Source organism: Bos grunniens, chromosome 24 (genome assembly GCF_055505025.1).
Source record: "Bos grunniens cultivar Pamir isolate PY7600 chromosome 24, Bosgru_T2T1.0, whole genome shotgun sequence".
In the NCBI taxonomy this organism is placed as follows: Eukaryota; Metazoa; Chordata; class Mammalia; order Artiodactyla; family Bovidae; genus Bos; species Bos grunniens.
In genome coordinates, this window is record NC_141188.1 from 36,481,595 (window position 1) to 36,503,493 (window position 21,899).

Below are 21,899 nucleotides of genomic sequence, written 5' to 3' on the forward strand. Positions count from 1 at the left end.
ACGCACACACACATGATGAAGTCTGAGGCATGTCATTCAGCAAGTCTGATGAGGAAAAAGAACTGAGATTTCTTGAGGGATGATTTTGTAATAGGCATCCTGCTTGGTGCATTGATCCATTATCTCAGAAAGGTGACTGTTCTGGAATCCAACAAATAAATAAATCCAATAAATAAATCAACTGTCTGAACATCAAAAATATATCAGGAATCTCCAGTGGAAAATAGTTATTTGTTCAATAAAGATTTCATTTCTTGAAAAATAAATTAGATTAATTTTGTATTATAAGGTGGCTTCCCTGATAGCTCAGTTGGTAAAGAATATGCCTGGAATGCAGGAAACCGCGGTTTGTTTCCTGGGTTGGGAAAATCTGCTGGAGAAGGGAGAGGCTATCTACTCCAGTATTCCTGGGCTTCCCTTGTGGCTCAGCTGGTAAAGAATCCACCTGCAATGCAGGAGACGTGGGTTCAATCCCCAGTTTGGAAAGATTCCCTGGAGAGGGGAAAGGCTACCCACTCCAGTATTCTGGCCTGGAGAATTCCATGGACTGTATAGGACCTGACATCTCTAAGAGTTGGACACGACTGAGCGCCTTTCACTTTCACTTTGTATTCTAAGGTAATGAGCCTACCAGAGAATGCTGTTGTTTGTTTTCATGTCAACCCACAGAATGATACAATCTGTGAAATTATGCACAAAAGAACGTAAGAGAAGCATTCCTTACATTTAGTCTTTACATTAAATGAGATGCTGCTGTTCATGATTCCCATTACTAGTAATATGACTATTACTAATATTAATTATTAGTCTAACTTGATCCTTCACTGGGCTGCAACTTGTAAGGATATGTCTAATATCTCTAATATACCAAGACCTTAACTTCCTGCTCCAACAATTTTCATGTGATTATTAAATCATTAAAATAGAGGAGAATAGTTACTGGATTCTCTAGATAGGAAGTAAACCCTGATTCATGTGGGGAGTTCAGTTGCAACAAGAAGTTTCTCTATCAGCTATCACTCCAAAGGATTGATTAGTTTATGTTCCACAGGAGAACCAAGGGATCAGAGCATATTTTAAAATGGCCATTTAAAAAAAATGCTGCAAACCCAAACTTTTATAGGGAACATCATCATATAACATTTGTTAGAAATCTAAGCAGAAAGTTTTCAGATTTATTTCTAACAAATGAAATTGAGGAAAAATATTGTGGAAATACTTTTCCCATCATCTATCTTCTTTCCCCAATACCACAGACAGTTTTATGACATTTCAAAGAATTGCCAACTAAATACAGACTGTATATGTCAATTCTGTAGAATGTAATTAATCAGTCAATACTTTGTACTTACTATGTACCCAACACTGTATTAGACATTTTGGAAAATGCCATAGTATCTCTTCTCAAGGGGCTTACATTCTAACATTCAGAAAAAAAATCTTTCTGAAATAGAGATAATAAATATCTATAATGAAAATCTAAAACTTTAATACATAACAACAAGTGCTATAAAAGTTTAGAGAAGCAGAAAATTAATAAAAAGTCCAATATTTAGGGTACTTCCATAAAGGAAATAAAGTAAACTAGACCTCATAGTGATCTAGTTTCTTCAACTTTTGGAGGCATAAAAGTGGCCTGGGGCTAAACACTTAGAGCTTGGTTTTTAAACATTTAAACAGCAACTTCAAGTATCCAATAAGTAGTTAATATCCAAAATATACAAAGAACTCATACAACTCAATTTTTTAAAAAAACAACCCGATTAAAAAATGAGCAGAGGATCTGAATAGAAGTTTTTCCACAGAAGACCTACAGATAGCCAACAGGCACATGAAAGATGCTCAACATCACTAATTATCAGGGAAATGCAAACAAAAACCACAATGAGATACTCCTCACACTGTCAGAATAGCTACCATCAAAAAAGACCACAAAAAACAAGTGTGGGTGAGGATGTGGAGAAAAGAGAACCTTTGTATAATGCTGGTGGGAATATAAATTGGTGAAGCTACTATGTAAAACAGTACAGATTCCTCAAAAAACTAAAAATAGAACTACCATACAGTCCAGCAATTCTACTTCTGGGTATTTTTCTGAAGAAAACAAAAGCACTGTTTCAAAAAGATTCATGCACACCTATGTTCACTACAGTAGAATTTGCATCATCCCAGGTAAGAAGCAACCTAAGTGTCGGTCAATAGACGAATGGATAAAGAAGACATGGGAGATATATATAGATATAAATATAATGGAATATTATTCGGGCATTAAAAAAAACACGAAAGTTTGCCTTTTGCAAACATGGATGGACAAACAGAGAACTATGCTAACCAAAATAAGTCAAACAGAGAAAGACAAATACTGTATGATTTCACTTATATTTGAAATATAAAAAACAAAACAAACAAACAAACAGAAACAGTCATCCATACAGAGAACAAACAGGAGGGTGCCAGAGGAGAGTGGGGGGAAGAGAGAAATAAGTGAGGGAGATAAAGAGGTACAAACTTTCAACAGCAAAATAAATGAACCACAGATATGAAATGTACAGTGTGGGAAATAAAGCTGATAATTATGTCCTTTCTTTGTATAGTGATTGATGGTAACAAAACACTGAGGTAATCATTTTGAAATGTATAGAAATATCGAATCACTATGTTCTCTTACAGGAACTAACATAGTTTGGTCAATTATACTTCAAAAGCAAACCAACAAACAAACCCATAGGAAAAGAAACAATTTTATGGTTACCAGAGGTGGGGAGTGAGAGGATCAGGAATTGGATGAAGGCAGTCAAAAGGCACAAACTCGTAGTTACAGGATAAATACTAAGGACATGATGTACAACATAATCAATGTAATTAACACTTCTGTATGTTACAAAAGTTGTTAAGACAATAAACCCTAAGAACTCTGACCACAAGGAAAATAATTTTTTTTCTTTAATTTTGTATCTGGCTGTTCACTAAACTTTTTTGGTAATCATTTCATGAGGTCAAATCAGTCAAATAAGTTAAATCACTATGATGTACACCTTAAACTATACAGTGCTGTATGCTCAATAAAGCTGGGGCAAAAATACATATCTCTAGTTGATTCTGATACAAGTGGCCTATAGTTTGGCAAACACTGTTTAAATATGATTTGCAAGACTCTTTAGTGTTGTCTGAACAGAACTTTCTAAAGTGGTGGAAATAGTCTGTAACTGTGATGTTCAATACAATAAACACTAGCTACACGTGGCCATTCCAGGGCCTTGAAATGCAATTAGTATGCCTGAAGAACTGAATTTTTAATTTAACTGTAATTAATTTTAATTTAAATAGCCACAGCCAGCACTAGGGAATAGGAAGAGATTTCTAAGGGAAAAGTGAGCCAAGCCACAGGTAGGAACTCATATGAGAAAAGCAGGAAAGACAACTGATTGGCTTGTCTAAAACAGAGGTTTTATATGTGATTATCATGAGCTTAGATTATAAAAAGCCTTGAAAGGAACTAAGGAAATTGGATTTCATGACACATGCTGCTAGTTGTATAACTGAATCATTTCCTGATCTTTTTCCATATTAAAACATGTGGGTTATTCATGCTTACCTCAGAGACACTTTTCCCCAAGCTCTGGAGTGAATGTGGGTTATTCATGCTTACCTCAGAGAGACTTTTCCCCAAGCTCTGGAGTGAATCTTCATTATTTTACACTAGTCGTGGGATTTCTGTTTTCCTCATCAGTAACTAGCTGGCACACGTCATTCAGTTGCCAAGTCATGTCTGATGCTTTGCGACCCCATGGACTGCAGCATGCCAGGCTTCCCTGTCCTTCACTATCTCGCAGAGTTTGCTCAAACTCATGTCCATTGAATCGGTGATGCCACCCAACCATCTCATCCTCTGTCGCCTCCTTCTTCTCTTGCCCTCAATCTTTCCCAGCGTCGGGGTCTTTGGAGAATGGGATTCAATGAGAATCCCATGAAAAGTATGAAAAGCTTACACATGAGTATGTGATAAATTCTAACCAATGGGATTTGGGAAGGAATAGAATCTTTTCCTGACTCCAGTCAGAACCTTGCAAGGCTTGAATGTGCTGCTGACACCTGAGTGCAATGAAGACACGGTGGAAACAAACACCAAACAACTAAGGATAGCAGAAAATGACAGAAAGAACCCGAGTCCTCGACAATATCATCGAGCACCAAGAAGCGCTCCCCGCACCCTCTCCCCATATATTTTGGAGATATCAGGAATTAATTAGTTTAACTTCTTTAGTTTTTTGTTCTCTTCCATGCATTAGAACGGAACACTACTATTTCGGGGAAATGCTAAGGAAGGCATCTAAGCCAGGTTGAAACTGATATGAAACAAAGTTCAAGGCTTAGAAATGACAGGCATGAAAAACAGGTCAGAAGAGGACCAGAGTCAAGCAGACTAGCGTGAAAGTCAAAGTTGCGAAAAGGTCTTGGAAATAGTAGTGAAATATTATCATTTATGAAATCATTCATGCATATAGGTAAGTACTTGAGGTAAAGCTGGAAAAGCAGTTCATTTTGTAAGGGTAGTAGAATTGTAAGTGATATGTGTCTTTGCTGATTTTTTATACTGTTCTCATTATGTTATTATTTCTACTTAAAATCTCCATGACAATATAATTTATTTAAATGCTGTATATTCAATACTTTTTTGAAAATGGAAACATTCTTGAAATGTGATTTCTCTATATTAGCTGCAGCTAAAGGCATGAGAAGATTCTGAGGAGCAGGACAGTAAACCAGAAAGGGTGAAGGAGTAGCCAGGTGACCTTGGGAAGTCAAGTAAAACCCTGTTTTCCTCTTAGGATTCATCTCTGGCTCTAAAATCCACAATTTGTTTTGAAATTGAAGAAAACTTTTTGGAAAAAAAGAAAGTCCTGCAACTGGTCTCAAACTCCAGTTTTCTAGGCTCTATTCTTGTCTCTTGGGCTATGCTGTCGTTGCTGTGTGTTGCTAACTTGTGTCCCACCCTTTGTGACTCCAGGGACTAAGGCCCACCTGGCTCCTCTGTCCATGGGATTTCCCAGGCAAGAATACTGGAGGGGGTTGCCATTTCCTTTTCCAGGGCCTTGTGCTATGAGTTGAGTCTAAAAGGGAATAAAAGTCAATCTCTCCTTCAATTCTCTGAGCAAATGAGAAACCTTGGAAAATAATTATGCTTTATAACTTTAGTATAACTTTTGAGAAAAAAGTTTCTGCATAGATTTTCAGTGAATAAAGAAACTGATTTTGGAAATTTTAATGTGAATTAAAGATCTATATTAATATCAGGTAGGTATCAAGTGAAGCTTACTATTATTTTTAACTTGCATTTCCAATAACTGATAAAGTTAAGCATTTTTCATATTTTTGACCATTTGGAATTGTGCTTCTGTGAATGACCTAATCACAGCATTTTAAAACTGTTTTAAAATTATGCTTTAGAAAATATTTTTATTATCATTTTGTGAAGATTTCTTATATCTCAGATGGTAATTTTTTGTCTGCATATGCAAAGAATTTTTTTCAATCTAACATTTGTCTATGGTATTTGTTTACAGTTCTTTTTTTGCTTTACAAAAATGTTTTAAAATTATATAATCAGATATGCCTGTCATTTAGTATACAACTCTGGTTTCTTGTTTGGTGTAAATAAATATCCTCTGGTGAAGTTAATGGTTGTTTAACTGTGGAATATGTGTATCACAGAACAGTATGCAGTCATTGAAACGAATAAACAAGAGCTATACCATTTGACTTATAGGTATGTCTTGTGTTTCATTAAGTATTAAGAAAAAAGAAATTATATATATAATTGTGATTATATATATATATATATAATCCAACAATATATATTAGATGTTGAAGATATACAGTATATATATGTTTCCATGATCACGGAAAAAGTTAAACAAAATAAAGAGCAGACTGGCCACACTGTGGAAGTGAAAAGGGAGGTTAAAGAGGTAATTTAGACTCCCTGAACCCAGATGACTCAGTGGTAAAGAATCTGCCTGCCACATTCAGGAGACACAGGTTTGATCCCTGAGTCAGGAAGATCCCTTGGAAAAGGAAATGGCACCCTACTCCAGTACTCTTGCCTGGGAAATCCCATGGACAGTGGAGCCTGGTGACCTACAGTCCATGGGGTTGTTCAGACACAAATAAGTGACTATGCACACACAACAATGAATTTCTTAAAAGGTGTGACTAGTTTTCTTAAAAAACATACGACCCTATCATGTAAAATTATTTGTTGGTGAATATATATAAATATGCATGGAAATGTGTAAGAGAATGGTGACCAAAACATTAATGGTGTTTAAGATAGTTAGATTTCAAGAAGGAAGAGGAACGAGAAAATAAACAAGAGGCAGAGAGAAAGAAAGAGAATGGGAAAAAAGAAAATATGATTTTAAACAATCAAATAAATTGAAATTCACCCTTTCCAAAAAAAACCTGATTGGATGAGGGGGAAGACAGAACCCGCAAGTGAAAAGGTTCGGCACCCTCTGATGTGGGTAACAATTATGACAATAATCTTCCCATCCCCGAATATTCCAACAGAGGTATACACATAAACTTACTATGCTGCTGCTGCTGCTGCTAACTCGCTTCAGTCACTTACTATAAGTAGTATCAGTTTAATCAGTTTTAAAATACAGGAAGTAAGTGAGACACTGTATCAATTACATTTTCTCATTATGACCTCCACAGGCTGTGGTGAGAATTTTAGACACACCTCCTTTCTAGAAGCTAAACTTGCAAAATGATAAATGTGAGGAGTGGTTCTCAGACTTGCGTGTCCATAAAAACCACCTGAGAAGATCGTTAAAACGCACATTCCAGGGTCCCAGCCTAGAAACTCTAATTCCTCAGGGACAAGTAATCCGCGTTTAACAAGGACCCCAGGCGAATAAGGCAGGTGTCGACAGATCACACTGAAAAACAGTGAATTTAAGGATGTCTGATCTCATTACAAACTGATTAACCCAAGAGTTCGAGGAGTGGGGTACACTAGGGAGAACAAAGAATTCTGAAGCCAGAAGATCTCGATGGCCGCTCTGATCTGATCCCCCTCTCTCTCTCACTTGCCTCTGCTCTTCCTGCCGTGGCCTCCCAGTTACCCCTCCGAGGATTTGAGCCCTGCCAAGAATTCTCTGCCTCCAAATTTCCAAGAGTTCCGTCCCTCCCAGCCTTCAGGTCCTCACTTAGATGTCACTTCTCAGTCACACCCTAGAGAGAATCTCAACTCCCATCTCACTTTCTAAGTCCTCTTTCTGCTTCAGTTTTCCTCCCCAGAGCTTCTCACTACCTAAAAGACAACATATTTTACTGATATTTCTTTTGCTTATTGTTTGATTCCCATCAGGACAGGGATGTTTGTTAGTTTTCTTCACTGCCACCTCTGAAGCATCTCAAACGAGGCCTGGATCGAGTTCAAGGAGATCGCACTTGGCCAAGATAAAACAAATAAAGCTCCAGAGATCAGTGATAGGAGGCAGATACCGGCAGGAAGTAGAGAGCTTGTTATTACACAGATCCCCAGGCCCTTCGAGACATTCTGATTCCGGATGTTTGGAATGGAGTCTGAGCCTCTGAATTTCTAACAGGAACCCCAGTGATACTGATGCAGCCTGCAGAATTGTCAAGTGTCTCTGCTTGCTCTTTTGTAAAAGTCAACCAAGTCTAACTATGAGAAGAGCTACAGGCTAAAAAGGCAGAGCTCTGTCATAACTACAATCATTTGCTGGAGGAGAAAATTTGTTCCCCTAATCTCTATGTGGGCTTCCCTGGTGGCTCAGATGGTAAAGAATCTGCCAGCAATGCAGGAGACTCAGGTTCGATCCTTGGGTTGGGAAGATCCCCTGGAGAGGGCATGGCAACCCACTCCACTATTCTTGCCTGGAGAATTCCATGGACAGAGGAGCTTGGCGGGCTATAGTCCATGGGGTTGCATAGAGTCGGACACAAATGAGCGACTAACACTTACTTAATTTCTGTGTACTTAAGTTATCTACCTAAATAAATAAAATGATTCTGCAACAGGGATATTGTCACTAACAATGTATGATGGATATTTGTGTGTGTGTGTGCCCAGTTGCTCAGTCATGTCTGATTCTTTACGACCCCATGGTCTGTAGCCTGCCAGGTTCCTCTGTCCATGAAATTTTCCAGGCAAGAATACTGGAGTGGGTTGCCATTTCCTACTCCAGGGCATCTTCCCAACCCAGGGAATGAACCCAAGTGTCCTACATTGGCATGTGGATTCTTCATCACTGAGCCACCTGGGAAGTCCATGGATGTTTATTTATTTATTTTTTTGTTTGTTTGTTTATTAAATATTTAAAAAAAAATCACATGCTCCCCATCCTGAACCCTCCTCCCTCCCAACCTCCCCATACCATCCCCCTGGGCCTTCCCAGCGCACCAGCCCCAAGCATCCAGCATCGTGCACTGAACCTGGACTGGCATCTCGTTTCATACATGACATTTCACATGTTTCAATGACATTCTCCCAAATCTTCCCACCCTCTCCCACAGAGTCCATAAGACTGTTCTATACATCAGTGTCTCTTTTGCTGTCTCGTACACAGGGTTATCGTTACCATCTTTCTAAATTCCATATACATGCGTTAGTATACTGTATTTATGTTTTTCCTTCTGGCTTACTTCACTCTGTATAATAGTCTCCAGTTTCATCCACCTCATTAGAACTGATTCAAATGTATTCTTTTTAATGGCTGAGTAATACTCCATTGTGTATATGTACCACAGCTTTCTTATCCATTCATCTGCTGATGGACATCCAGGCTGCTTCCATGTCCTGGCTATTATAAACAGTGCTGCGATGAACATTGGGGTACACGTGTCTCTTTCCCTTCTGGTTTCCTCAGTGTGTATGCCCAGCAGTGGGATTGCTGGATCATAAGGCAGTTCTATTTCCAGTTTTTTAAGGAATCTCCACACTGTTCTCCATAGTGGCTGTACTAATTTGCATTCCCACCAACAGTGTAAGAGGGTTCCCTTTTCTCCACACCCTCTCCAGCATTTATTATTTGTAGACCTTTGGATCGCAGCCATTCTGACTGGTGTGAAATGGTACCTCATAGTGGTTTTGATTTGCATTTCTCTGATAAAGAGTGATGTTGAACATCTTTTCAAGTGTTTGTTAGCCATCTGTATGTCTTCTTTGGAGAAATGTCTATTTAGATCTTTGGCCCATTTTTTGATTGGGTCATTTATTTTTCTGGAGTTGAGCTGTAGGAGTTGCTTGTATATTTTTGAGATTAGTTGTTTGTCGGTTGCTTCATTTGCTATTATTTTCTCCCATTCTGAAGGCTGTCTTTTCACCTTGCTAATAGTTTCCTTTGATGTGCAGAAGCTTTTAAGTTTAATTAGGTCCCATTTGTTTATTTTTGCTTTTATTTCCAATATTCTGGGAGGTGGGTCATAGAGGATCCTGCTGTGATGTATGTCAGAGAGTGTTTTGCCTATGTTCTCCTCTAGGAGTTTTATAGTTTCTGGTCTTATGTTGAGATCTTTAATCCATTTTGAGTTTATTTTTGTACATGGTGTTAGAAAGTGTTCTAGTTTCATTCTTTTACAAGTGGTTGACCAGATTTCCCAGCACCACTTGTTAAAGAGATTGTCTTTAATCCACTGTATATTCTTGCCTCCTTTGTCAAAGATAAGGTGTCAATATGTGCGTGGATTTATCTCTGGGCTTTCTATTTTGTTCCATTGATCTATATTTCTGTCTTTGTGCCAGTACCATACTGTCTTGATAACTGTGGCTTTGTAGTAGAGCCTGAAGTCAGGTAGGTTGATTCCTCCAGTTCCATTTTTCTTTCTCAAGATCGCTTTGGCTATTCGAGGTTTTTTGTATTTCCATACAAATTGTGAAATTATTTGTTCTAGCTCTGTGAAGAATACTGTTGGTAGCTTGATAGGGATTGCATTGAATCTATAACTTGCTTTGGGTAGTATACTCATTTTCACTATATTGATTCTTCCAATCCATGAACATGGTATATTTCTCCATCTATTAGTGTCCTCTTTGATTTCTTTCACCAGTGTTTTATAGTTTTCTATATATAGGTCTTTAGTTTCTTTAGGTAGATATATTCCTAAGTATTTTATTCTCTTCGTTGCAATGGTGAATGGAATTGTTTCCTTAATTTCTCTTTCTGTTTTCTCATTATTAGTGTATAGGAATGCAAGGGATTTCTGTGTGTTGATTTTATATCCTGAAACTTTACTATAATCATTGATTAGTTCTAGTAATTTTCTGGTGGAGTCTTTAGGGTTTTCTATGTAGAGGATCATGTCATCTGCAAATAGTGAGAGTTTTACTTCTTCTTTTCCAATTTGGATTCCTTTTATTTCTTTTTCTGCTCTGATTGCTGTAGCCAAAACTTCCAAAACTATGTTGAATAGTAATGGTGAAAGTGGGCACCCTTGTCTTGTTCCTGACTTTAGAGGAAATGCTTTCAATTTTTCACCATTGAGGATAATGTTTGCTGTGGGTTTGTCATATATAGCTTTTATTATGTTGAGGTATGTTCCTTCTATTCCTGCTTTCTGGAGAGTTTTTATCATAAATGGGTGTTGAATTTTGTCAAAGGCTTTCTCTGCATCTATTGAGATAATCATATGGTTTTTGTTTTTCAATTTGTTAATGTGGTGTATTACATTGATTGATTTGCGGATATTGAAGAATCCTTGCATCCCTGGGATAAAGCCCACTTGGTCATGGTGTATGATCTTTTTAATGTGTTGTTGGATTCTGATTGCTAGAATTTTGTTTAGGATTTTTGCATCTATGTTCATCAGTGATATTGGCCTATAGTTTTCTTTTTTTGTGGCATCTTTGTCAGGTTTTGGTATTAGGGTGATGGTGGCCTCATAGAATGAGTTTGGAAGTTTACCTTCCTCTGCAATTTTCTGGAAGAGTTTGAGCAGGATAGGTGTTAGCTCTTCTCTAAATTTTTGGTAGAATTCAGCTGTGAAGCCGTCTGGACCTAGGCTTTTGTTTGCTGGAAGATTTTTGATTACAGTTTCAATTTCCATGCTTGTGATGGGTCTGTTAAGGTTTTCTATTTCTTCCTGGTCGAGTTTTGGAAAGTTGTACTTTTCTAAGAATTTGTCCATTTCTTCCTCGTTGTCCATTTTATTGGCATATAATTGTTGATAATAGTCTCTTATGATCCTTTGTATTTCTATATTGTCTGTTGTGATCTCTCCACTGTCATTTCTAATTTTATTGATTTGATTTTTCTCCCTTTGTTTCTTGATGAGTCTGGCTAATGGTTTGTCAATTTTATTTATCCTTTCAAAGAACCAGCTTTTGGCTTTGTTGATTTTTGCTATGGTCTCTTTTGTTTCTTTTGCATTTATTTCTGCTCTAATTTTTAAGATTTCTTTCCTTCTACTAACCCTGGGGTTCTTCATTTCTTCCTTTTCTAGTTGTTTCTTAAAAAGAGAGAAGTTTCCAAACACCAGGAAACCTTCTCACTGCCGAATCTGTGCCGAGCTTTGGAAGCACAGAGGGCAACATAACAGGAAGAAAAAATAAATAAACAATTAAAACTTGAAGATTGCGAGTCCTACGGTAACTCCCCCAGTGGAGAAGCAGCGCAGACGCCTGCAGGTGCCATTAACAAGCGGGGGCTGGGCAGGGAGGCGCAGCGCGGGCTGCATCGCTTAGAGTAAGAATCTGGCCTGAATACCCTGAGCACTATCTGAGCGAAATAATTTGGGTTAACAAACCAGACTGTGGGATATCTACTACGCGAAAAGCCAGCCCCAACCTAAGACCGCCAGGCCCGCGCACGGAACAAAGAATTGAACAGAGATAGCCGGCTGCAGACCTTCCCCCTCCGGTGATAGGCAGCCAGAGCCGGAAGGGGGCAATCGCAGCCCCAGAGAGACATTATCTATAAAACTGTAAGCAGGCTTCTTTGCTAACTAAAACTTCTTGGGGGTCTGGACAGTTAACATCTGCCTAAGAAGGTGCGCCGGTTTTGCGCCCAGATAACCGAGTGGCGGGGAGGCGATAAGTCGCAGCATTGGCGCTCGCCAAACACCTCATCACTTGAGCTGCTCGGACCTGGGAAGAGCACAATACTCAGGCCCAACTGAGTCTGCGCCTCTGAGGACTATCCGAGTGCCTGAACCTGAGCGGCTTGGACCTGGGAGGTACATGCAACCCAGGGCCAGCCTCGGATTGTTCCCGGCGGAACAACCTAGAGCCCGAGCAGTGTGGGCTGGGAGGCTACACGCGCAGTGAGCGGGGGCAGACCCAGTGTGGCTGAGGCACTGCGAGCGCACGCCAGTGTTATTTGCTTGCAGCATCCCTCTCTCCCTCCCCACAGCGCGACTGAACAAAGAGAAGAAATACAGTTCCACCCATCAGAACACTGACACAAGCTTCCCTAACCAGGAAACCTTGACAAGCCACCTGTACAAACCCACACACAGTGAGGAATAGCCACAATAAAGAGAACTCCACAAACTGCCAGAATACAGAAAGGACACCCCATACTCAGCAATTTAAACAAGATGAAGAGACAGAGGAATAGCCAGCAGATAAAGGAACAGGATAAATGCCCACCAAACCAAACAAAAGAGGAAGAGATAGGGAATCTACCTGATAAAGAATTCCGAATAATGATAGTGAAATTGATCCAAAATCTAGAAATTAAAATGGAATCACAGATAAATAGCTTGGAGACAAGGATTGAGAAGATGCAAGAAAGGTTTAACAAGGACCTAGAAGAAATAAAAAAGAGTCAATATACAATGAATAATGCAATAAATGAAATTAAAAACACTCTGGAGGCAACAAATAGTAGAATAACAGAGGCAGAAGATAGGATTAGTGAATTAGAAGATAGAATGGTAGAAATAAATGAATCAGAGAGAATAAAAGAAAAACGAATTAAAAGAAATGAGGACAATCTCAGAGACCTCCAGGACAATATTAAACGCTACAACATTCGAATCATAGGGGTTCCAGAAGAAGAAGACAAAAAGAAAGACCATGAGAAAATACTTGAGGAGATAATAGTTGAAAACTTCCCTAAACTGGGGAAGGAAATAATCACCCAAGTCCAAGAAACCCAGAGAATCCCAAACAGGATAAACCCAAGGCGAAACACCCCAAGACACATATTACTCAAATTAACAAAGATCAAACACAAAGAACAAATATTAAAAGCAGCAAGGGAAAAACAACAAATAACACACAAGGGAATTCCCATAAGGATAACAGCTGATCTTTCAATAGAAACTCTTCAAGCCAGGAGGGAATGGCAAGACATACTTAAAATGATGAAAGAAAATAACCTACAGCCCAGATTATTGTACCCAGCAAGGATTTCATTCAAGTATGAAGGAGAAATCAAAAGCTTCTCAGATAAGCAAAAGCTGAGAGAATTCTGCACCACCAAACCAGCTCTACAACAAATACTAAAGGATATTCTCTAGACAGGAAACACAAAAATGGTGTATAAATTCGAACCCCAAACAATAAAGTAAATGGCAACGGGATCATACTTATCAGTAATTACCTTAAACGTAAATGGGTTGAATGCCCCAACCAAAAGACAAAGACTGGCTGAATGGATACAAAAACAACACCCCTACATATGTTGTCTACAGGAGACCCACCTCAAAACAGGGGACACATACAGACTGAAAGTGAAGGGCTGGAAAAAGATTTTCCATGCAAATAGGGACCAAAAGAAAGCAGGAGTAGCAATACTCATATCAGATAAAATAGACTTTAAAACAAAGGCTGTGAAAAGAGACAAAGAAGGTCACTACATAATGATCAAAGGATCAATCCAAGAAGAAGATATAACAATTATAAATATATATGCACCCAACACGGGAGCATCGCAGTATGTAAGACAAATGCTAACAAGTATGAAAGGAGAAATTAACAATAACACAATAATAGTGGGAGACTTTAATACCCCACTCACACCTATGGATAGATCAACTAAACAGAAAATTAATAAGGAAACACAAACTTTAAACAATACAATAGACCAGTTAGACCTAATTGATATCTATAGGACATTTCATCCCAAAACAATGAATTTCACCTTTTTCTCAAGCGCACATGGAACCTTCTCCAGGATAGATCACATCCTGGGCCATAAAGCTAGCCTTGGTAAATTCAAAAAAATAGAAATCATTCCAAGCATCTTTTCTGACCACAATGCAGTAAGATTAGATCTCAATTACAGGAGAAAAACTATTAAAAATTCCAACATATGGAGGCTGAACAACACGCTGCTGAATAACCAACAAATCACAGAAGAAATCAAAAAAGAAATCAAAATTTGCATAGAAACGAATGAAAATGAAAACACAACAACCCAAAACCTGTGGGACACGGTAAAAGCAGTCCTAAGGGGAAAGTTCATAGCAATACAGGCACACCTCAAGAAACAAGAAAAAAGTCAAATAAATAACCTAACTCTACACCTCAAACAACTAGAAAAGGAAGAAATGAAGAACCCCATGGATGTTTAATACAACACTGCTGCTGCTGCTGCTGCTAAGTCGCTTCAGTCGTGTCCGACTCTGTGCGACCCCGTAGACGGCAGCCCACTAGGCTCCCCTGTCCCTGAGATTCTCCAGGCAAGAATACTGGATAATACAATACAGTTTTTAGTAAAATATGATGTTCAGTTTGTTTCTAATTTTTTACTCCTATAAATAATGTTTAAGATGATGTTATTACTACATGCATTTGTCTAATTATTTCTTTCTAACAAATTCCTAGAAGGGAAGTTTCTGACTCAGAGGTTCGACCAGTGCTATCCATAAGAACTTTCTCTGATGAAGAAAAAGTTCCACATCATCACAGTCCAATATTGTAGCCACCCACCACATGCAATTAATGAGCACTTGAAACGTGACTAGTGCAAATGAGAAACCAAATCTTTAGTTTTATATAATGTTAATTAGTTTAAATTTAAATAGCCACAGATAGTGATGGACTGCCACATTGAACAGTATAGGTACAGACATTTAAAATCTTGACACATGATGCCAAATTGCTCTCCAGAAAAGTTGTAATTGTCATTTTATAGTGTATAACAGAAACCTTTTCTTTATCCCGTTGCCAGTGCTAGATATTATTGATGTACTAAATCTTTATAACCTGAAAGTCGAAATATGTCTGTATGGTTTTCATGTGCATTTCTTTATTAATAATGTTGAACAGAGTGCTTTCTTCTGTCATCATAATAATCCAAATGCAAATATTTTCACCCATTTTTTGGGCTTGTTTTCTTGTTTTTTGTTTGTTGGGGTTTGCCACACTGGCCACCATGCAGGATCTTAAGTTCCCTGACCAAGAATTGAACTGGCGCCCCCTGCAGCGGAAGTAGGGAGTCCTAACCACTGGACCATCAGGGAAATCCCCACCCATGTCAATTAATTGAGAAGCTGGAAATTATCTGGCTTCCAGATTTGTTTTCCTGGGTCCATATGTTTTCTTTAAAATGTATTGTGTGTTAGTTGCTCTGTCATGTCCAACTCTTTGTGACCCCATGGACTGTATCTCTCCAGTCTCCTCTGCCCCTGGAATTCTCCAGGCAAGAACACCAAAGCGGACTGCCATTCCCTTCTCCAGGGATCTTCCCGATCCAGGGATCAAACCCGGGTCTCTTGCACTGCAGGCAGATTCTTTACCATCTGAATTTACTGCCATCATTTAAATTCATATAAAAATATGAATTTTCAGTTCCATTTGACAAAAATCAAATGATCTAGTTAACAGCAACATACAGGGCAAACGTCAGTGTAGCCTTAGAAATCATGCTACCTTCAGTCTTTCTTGCCCACCAGAACTTGGCATACCCTATTATCTTACAGGTGTCCTGCTTCTCTCAGGCAAACTACCTGCTCCAAGGCACCTGAATTTACAATTCCTGCTCTGAATCACATTCAGAGAGGTTAAAAGGTGAATGATAATAGCTAACTTTCATTTCATACTCAGCAGGCAAAAGTGATGTTGTATTTCTGGATTATTTTACCAGTAACATTTAACAAGGAGAATACTATTCTAGGGATTAACTGACGTTTACTACTCCCAATGGGAGTGGGTCAGTATCAGAAGTGTTGTTAAAATGTAGAACAGGCCCCACTCCCACGATCTGGGTTGGACCCCCAAAATTTTCATCTAACCCCATGCTCCCAGCACAGCTCCACACTGGGATAGGGCTTCCTCAAAGATACAGACACTCCTGGATGTGTAGTGATAATATGTAATTATGACACGGACACTTCTGGATGTGTAGTAATAATGTGTAATTATGACGACACAGTGTGAACTCATACACCCTTTTCTTCTAAAACATGCCCACATTTATTAGTTCATTTTACCTTCACAACAATTCTGTGCAGAAGGTGGATAATTAGAGCAGTCCTTTAATTGTTCATCCCATTTTACAGAAGAAAAGAAAGACACAAGAATTAAGAATCTTCTCTAAACACACAAGAAGTTCAAAGGGCCAAAGCAAGCAGGTTCCCTAACTCCTAACCTTGGTAGTATAGGCAAACGCAGCAATCCACCACACAGCCTGAGCTTGTTTTCTATTTTACCATAAAAATAGCATGATGCCCAGGAACAGAGAAGACCATCCGAGATATGGTTCACAGCAACAAACATTTATCCAGTGCCGATTAAGTGTTAATCTATGTTAATCACGCTTACAGTTTCTACTGTAGGGACTGTTGAAGACACTCATAAAGCACAGAGATAAACTAAAAATAAAATCTGAAACCACAACCTTGAAAAGAGAGAATTCCCTATGTCAGAGGACAAAAGCAAAGGCACTGAAGGGGTGGGTGGTGGGGATAAACACAGAGCCAGGCTGCAGAGAGGCAGCCCTGTGGGGACTTCACATCTGGACTTGGAGGAGCTGCTATCACCAGTCAGTCAAGAATGGGAGGCAAGGAAGAGTACACAATAGGAAGCCCTCCTGGAGCCCAGGAGCACAAAGAGCTGCTGTTATCCACGTTGGGTGTGTGTTTGCCAGAAATATCAGGGCTGCTGGAACTCCAGAACTAACAAGGGCATGCTTTTGTGCAGTCTAAATTACCTTGACTGTATAAGAACTCAAGTCAGAGGATATAACTTCATTACCCCCTGGTAGCCAAAAAATAACATGATTAGCGATCATGAAACTTTCTCTCTCTGATCTTTTCTCCCCCCATTTTAGGAAGCATTCCTGGCTAAAATCCACCAATTTGGATCATAGTAATGCTAATTAATAAAAATCAGCCCTTCGAGGGAAAAAAGAGAGGACTGCATTTTCACTTAAATGGGATTGATAGAGGACACTATTCATTAATTTTAACAGCCCTATTTTTAAGAATAATGGATAAAATCCACCACCAGTCGAGAATACAAGAAAACGACAACTAATCTGAAAGAAACTTGGAAAATTTGGTTCACTCATTAGTGTTGTGACTGACCTGTCCTATTGGCTTGTCTTATAGTCTTGTTCAAAATGGCTGAGGTGATGAAATTTCCACCTCTCCAAGTAGAAAACTGTAGCAATACTATTGAAAAAAAAATTACCTCTCACCTCACACAAGATCAAAGGAATGCAAATCAAAACAAACGGATACAATTTTACACTGATCAAATGAGTCACAATAACATAAATGTTTAAAATAAGTACACACAAATAAGCATAAATTTATGTAACCCTTCTGGAAAGTAATTTGGAGATTACAAGAAATCAGGAAATTTCCCAATTAAAAAAGAGCTAACACTTACATGTGTAAATGCTTTTTACATGTATTACTGCTTTTTTATCTTAACCATATTAAGAGCTATTACTACACCTACTTTACAGATTAGGAAGCTCTAAGAAAATAAGTTACTTGCCCAATATTGCCCATAAGGGATGGAGCTGTTTTGGACACAGAACCTTTAATTTTAGACCCCAACTATTTAGAACTACACTGTATTACCTCTCTAGGGAAACAATTCTAAGTTTGTTTGTTTGTCCCATTCATAAGGGTAGCCCTTATATTTTTTAAAAAACAGGAAAATCATGAAACAAAGAAAGAGCTAAGTAAATTATGATACAATAAACTACTTGTAAACAGTAGAAAGTAAATTATAGAAACATGTGCAATATGATAAGACATTTATAAAAATACATATTCACATGGTAAGGATGGGATGGAAGCTGGTCAAAAACAAAAACGGTTCCATTTTAGAAGAACTTCATTACTGGTACTTAATCTTCTTTTGTTTTTGTTAGTTTTGTCAATCAAGATTACTCTCGGCACCCTTACAAATCTAACCTTCTAGTTCATATTCTTATCACCCCAGTTGAACAACTCCTAAAACTTCACTGCAATGTATTTATATTACAGATATTCAGACTAAATACATCATATTCTTTGTTGTTGACTCTGAATCTTCAAAGTATGAGATCTCTTTCTTTAACAAGAATGATTTCTGTAACCGCCACTTACAGTGTCCTTCTGAAACCCTTAACTGAGATCACATATAGTGACTAAAATCACTTAACTCTTTTTACTGTCATAACCTTGAAATCACTCCTCGGCTCCCTGCACCCCTCTAGGAATTTGCAGTTGCAGGTGTCTTAGAGATTAGAAAAGTTTTCTACTAAGAACATGATCTCTAAGTGAATATTTATAAAGTCACTAAAATAGCTTGGCCATAAGGATTATTCATATTCTAAATACTTTTGAGAATCGCTAATTAAATTAGGTAAAGTTCCTTTGAAGTAGGTCAATGAACTTTATTTCCACTTTAAGAAGAAAAGTAAGAGTCTGGTAAGAGTAATTTCCCTAAAAATGGCACCATGAGCTGTGAAGAAAATTCACTCTCCTTAGCCATACAAGGTGATACACAGAGGCCCTTTCAGGGTTCGACCTTTTTCAGTAGCATAAACAGACATTTTGTGGGAAAATAAAGTAGCTGTTCTCCAATGATATCAATCTCATAAAAGCAGGAATGTTGTTTAAACATCTCAACTTCTTTATGAATCTACCATTAGGATTTTTTTTGGGGGGGGTCACTCCACTAATACCCACAGATCCAACTGGTTTATCCTTACCCAGTCTTAGGACACCTACAGAACTACCATTTTACCAAAAATCACAGGATTTTGGAGTTAGAAGGAGGCTCAGAAGCCACATGGTTCAATTCCTTTATTTAACTGGGGGAGGAAACAAAAGCATTTCTTAGAAAGTTAGTTCATTTAGCTAGTTTATGGCAAATCCAAGCCTGGAACTAAGAGATATGACCAAATGTCTTAACCTTGGCCTTCATACTATTGAAATTTTTATACTATCTCGTGTCAGTGGGAGTATTCATATATCCTTTCAATGTCTTGCAGATATGTGCTGCGCTTGATAGAATAGCTATAGTTTTCATTCTCTACTTCATAAAGAGCTCCAAAATGGGAGAAAAATCAAAGATTATAAATAACAAAGCTTATAAAAACCAGGAGAAACTGGTGATGGAGGGAGATAACCATTTAATAGTTCTGCTTTGCACTGAATGCTTGTTCTAAGATTTTTAGCATTCTAACTGATAAGTGCCTTAGGCCAAATGAAAGGGTCTAACATCATCATAAGTGAATATCAAATTAAGATTCATCACCACTGAGACGCAGTTCAGTCTTACATATCCAGTTCCTTTCATCCTCGATTTCCACAATGTAATTCCATTCTAACAGAAGGTTTATAGAAGGATATACAATGGAGGAGAGTGGTTGCCTCTGGGTGAAGGAAGGATTAGGGCATTAGGAATATGGGTCTCTGAGACAGAGGGCGTATTTTACACTGGTGTTTGAAATTTTCATCCTTTGCATATAACTTTCCAATATTCATTAATTAAATCTTTCCGTTGAAACACATGCCTACCTGCACGTAATTCTAATACTATTTTAATAAAACAATTATTTAAATTTTTCTCTATCTGAAATTTTCAGTATTGAGGTTTGTAAAAACTACATAGAAATATTCCGAAAGGGGAAAAAAAAAAACCCAACACAGTTCCAAAACTCAAAAGAGAATTCCAGGATTTAAAGTACCCCTCCCCCTCAAAAAAAAAGATGTACAGAGGAAGCGGAGGTTTCTAAAAGGGGGGTTTCATTCAAAAAACCTTTTGCGGACAAACTCTTCCCCATCTTTAAATAGCTAGATTTTTTAAAAATGAGATTTAAGTGGGATTTCCCACCTCCCGGGCGAGGGAGGAGGACAAATTAAAACGTGGTTTCTGTCTTCTCCACCGGGGCCAGAGGGCCGCAGTGGTGGATAAGGACCTTGCATCAGTCAAGCAACCGGAGGAAAGGAACCGATCGAGGAGGTGTTTCTCCGGGCTCCGTCCGGCCCCGCGGGCGAATCCGGCTCTGGACCCGACGTGGGCTCGGGCGGACTGATTCGCCCCATGAAGTGCATCGAAACCGAGCGTTCCTTTTTCCCCGGAGCCCGGAAGACGGACTGAGGAAATTGATGAACTTTAACAAACCGCCTCCGCATCCCTCGCCTCCCTCCCCATCCCCGGCCCTGCACACACCGTTCCGCGCCGTCCGCTCGCGTCAGGTCAGCTGTCAACACAACTCTTTGTGTCTCCGTCGGCACAAGAGGGGTCCCCAGCCCCTCTCAGAGAAATTCGAACGATGGCCGGAGAACACGCGCGCGCGCGCCCGTGACCGAGTGACATTTCGTGCGGAGCCGAGCCGCCCGGGCACCCCGGGCAAACGCCCGGCCACCGCCGGACGCTCCCAACTTTCCACCCGGGGCTCGGCTCTCTCCATCCTCGCGCGTCACCTCCGCGCCTCCCTACCTAACGCCCCTAACCCCGCGCCCGGGAGACCCCCCCTTGGCGGCCCGCGGGCTCCAGGAGACGCTCCCGAGGGGCGCTCCCCGCCTCCCGCAGCCCCCCGGCTCGGGCTCCCTCGCTCCCGCCACAAAGGCGGCGGTGACAGGCCTCTGGCCTTGGGGCGCGGACCGCACGGACTGGGTCTCCTCGTGGGGCTTGGGGCTGGCACGGGCGCCCGGCCTCGCCGTACAAACGCAGCGGCGCTCACGCCCCGCGCTCCGCCGGGCTAGCCCTCCAGAAAAAGTCAGCCGCGCGCCGGCCCGCGCAGGCAGGGTGTGCACAGCCCGCCAAAGGGCAGCGCCGGCGGCGCAGCGGCGCGCGCTCGCGCCCGGCTGGCCACCTCTCATCACCACCAACCCCGCGCCCTGCCGCCTCCCCGCGCCCCGAGTCCCCACAGCCGCTCACCTGGCCCTGGCAGCGCGCGAGGGCCGAGGACCGGGGGTGGCCCTCGCCTGGGTCGGGGCTCGTCTCCCCACCCCCAGCCGGGTGGCGGCGCCGCGCTCCGCTCGCTCGGCCGCGCTCCTCCGAGGAGCTAGCGCCGCCGCTGGCTGGCGTCTGTGTGTGCCGGGCAAGCTGGCCGCGCGCCCAGGTCCCCGGGGCGGAGCGAGGCGGCGGCCGCAGCGGCCGGAGGCGGATTCCTCAGGTGCGGCCCCTCCCGCTTCCCCGGGACCTCGGCGGCGGCGGGGACCCCCGGACCCCCCCCTCCGCCCCGCCTCTCGGCCGACCGCCCTTCCAGGCGCCCCCTTCCCGACCCTCGCGGAGTGCAGTGGGGGAGTGGGCTTGCGGCCCCCCGCCCCGGGTGAATCCCCTCGCCCCGGGGGCTCGCGCCCCCATTCCCAAACTCGTACGGCCCCCGGGGGGCACGTGTGTGGCCACTGCGGGGACGTGTATGTCCACTGCGGAGAGTGGAGGGGTCTTCTCGGGAGAAGGACTGTCCCCCACAAATGCCCCCGGGGCAGCTGACGGGCTCAGCCGAGAAGAAAAATTATTTTCTCGC

At 40.7% G+C, this 21,899-nt stretch overlaps 1 protein-coding gene across 8 annotated transcripts in view; it reads right to left on the reverse strand.

The window, feature by feature from the left end:
- Positions 1-21,465, reverse strand: part of GREB1L (GREB1 like retinoic acid receptor coactivator) — a 250,871-nt gene extending 229,406 nt beyond the window's left edge. For 7 of the 8 annotated variants that reach the window (XR_015153864.1, XM_086373003.1, XM_086373001.1 and 4 more), the window contains exon 1: positions 21,308-21,465. The gene's annotated coding sequence lies outside the window, so the exon portion shown is untranslated. The remainder of the gene's footprint in view (positions 1-21,307) is intronic. The other variant, XM_086372998.1, reaches the window with a different exon arrangement.
- Between the last annotated feature and the right edge of the window lie 434 nt (positions 21,466-21,899).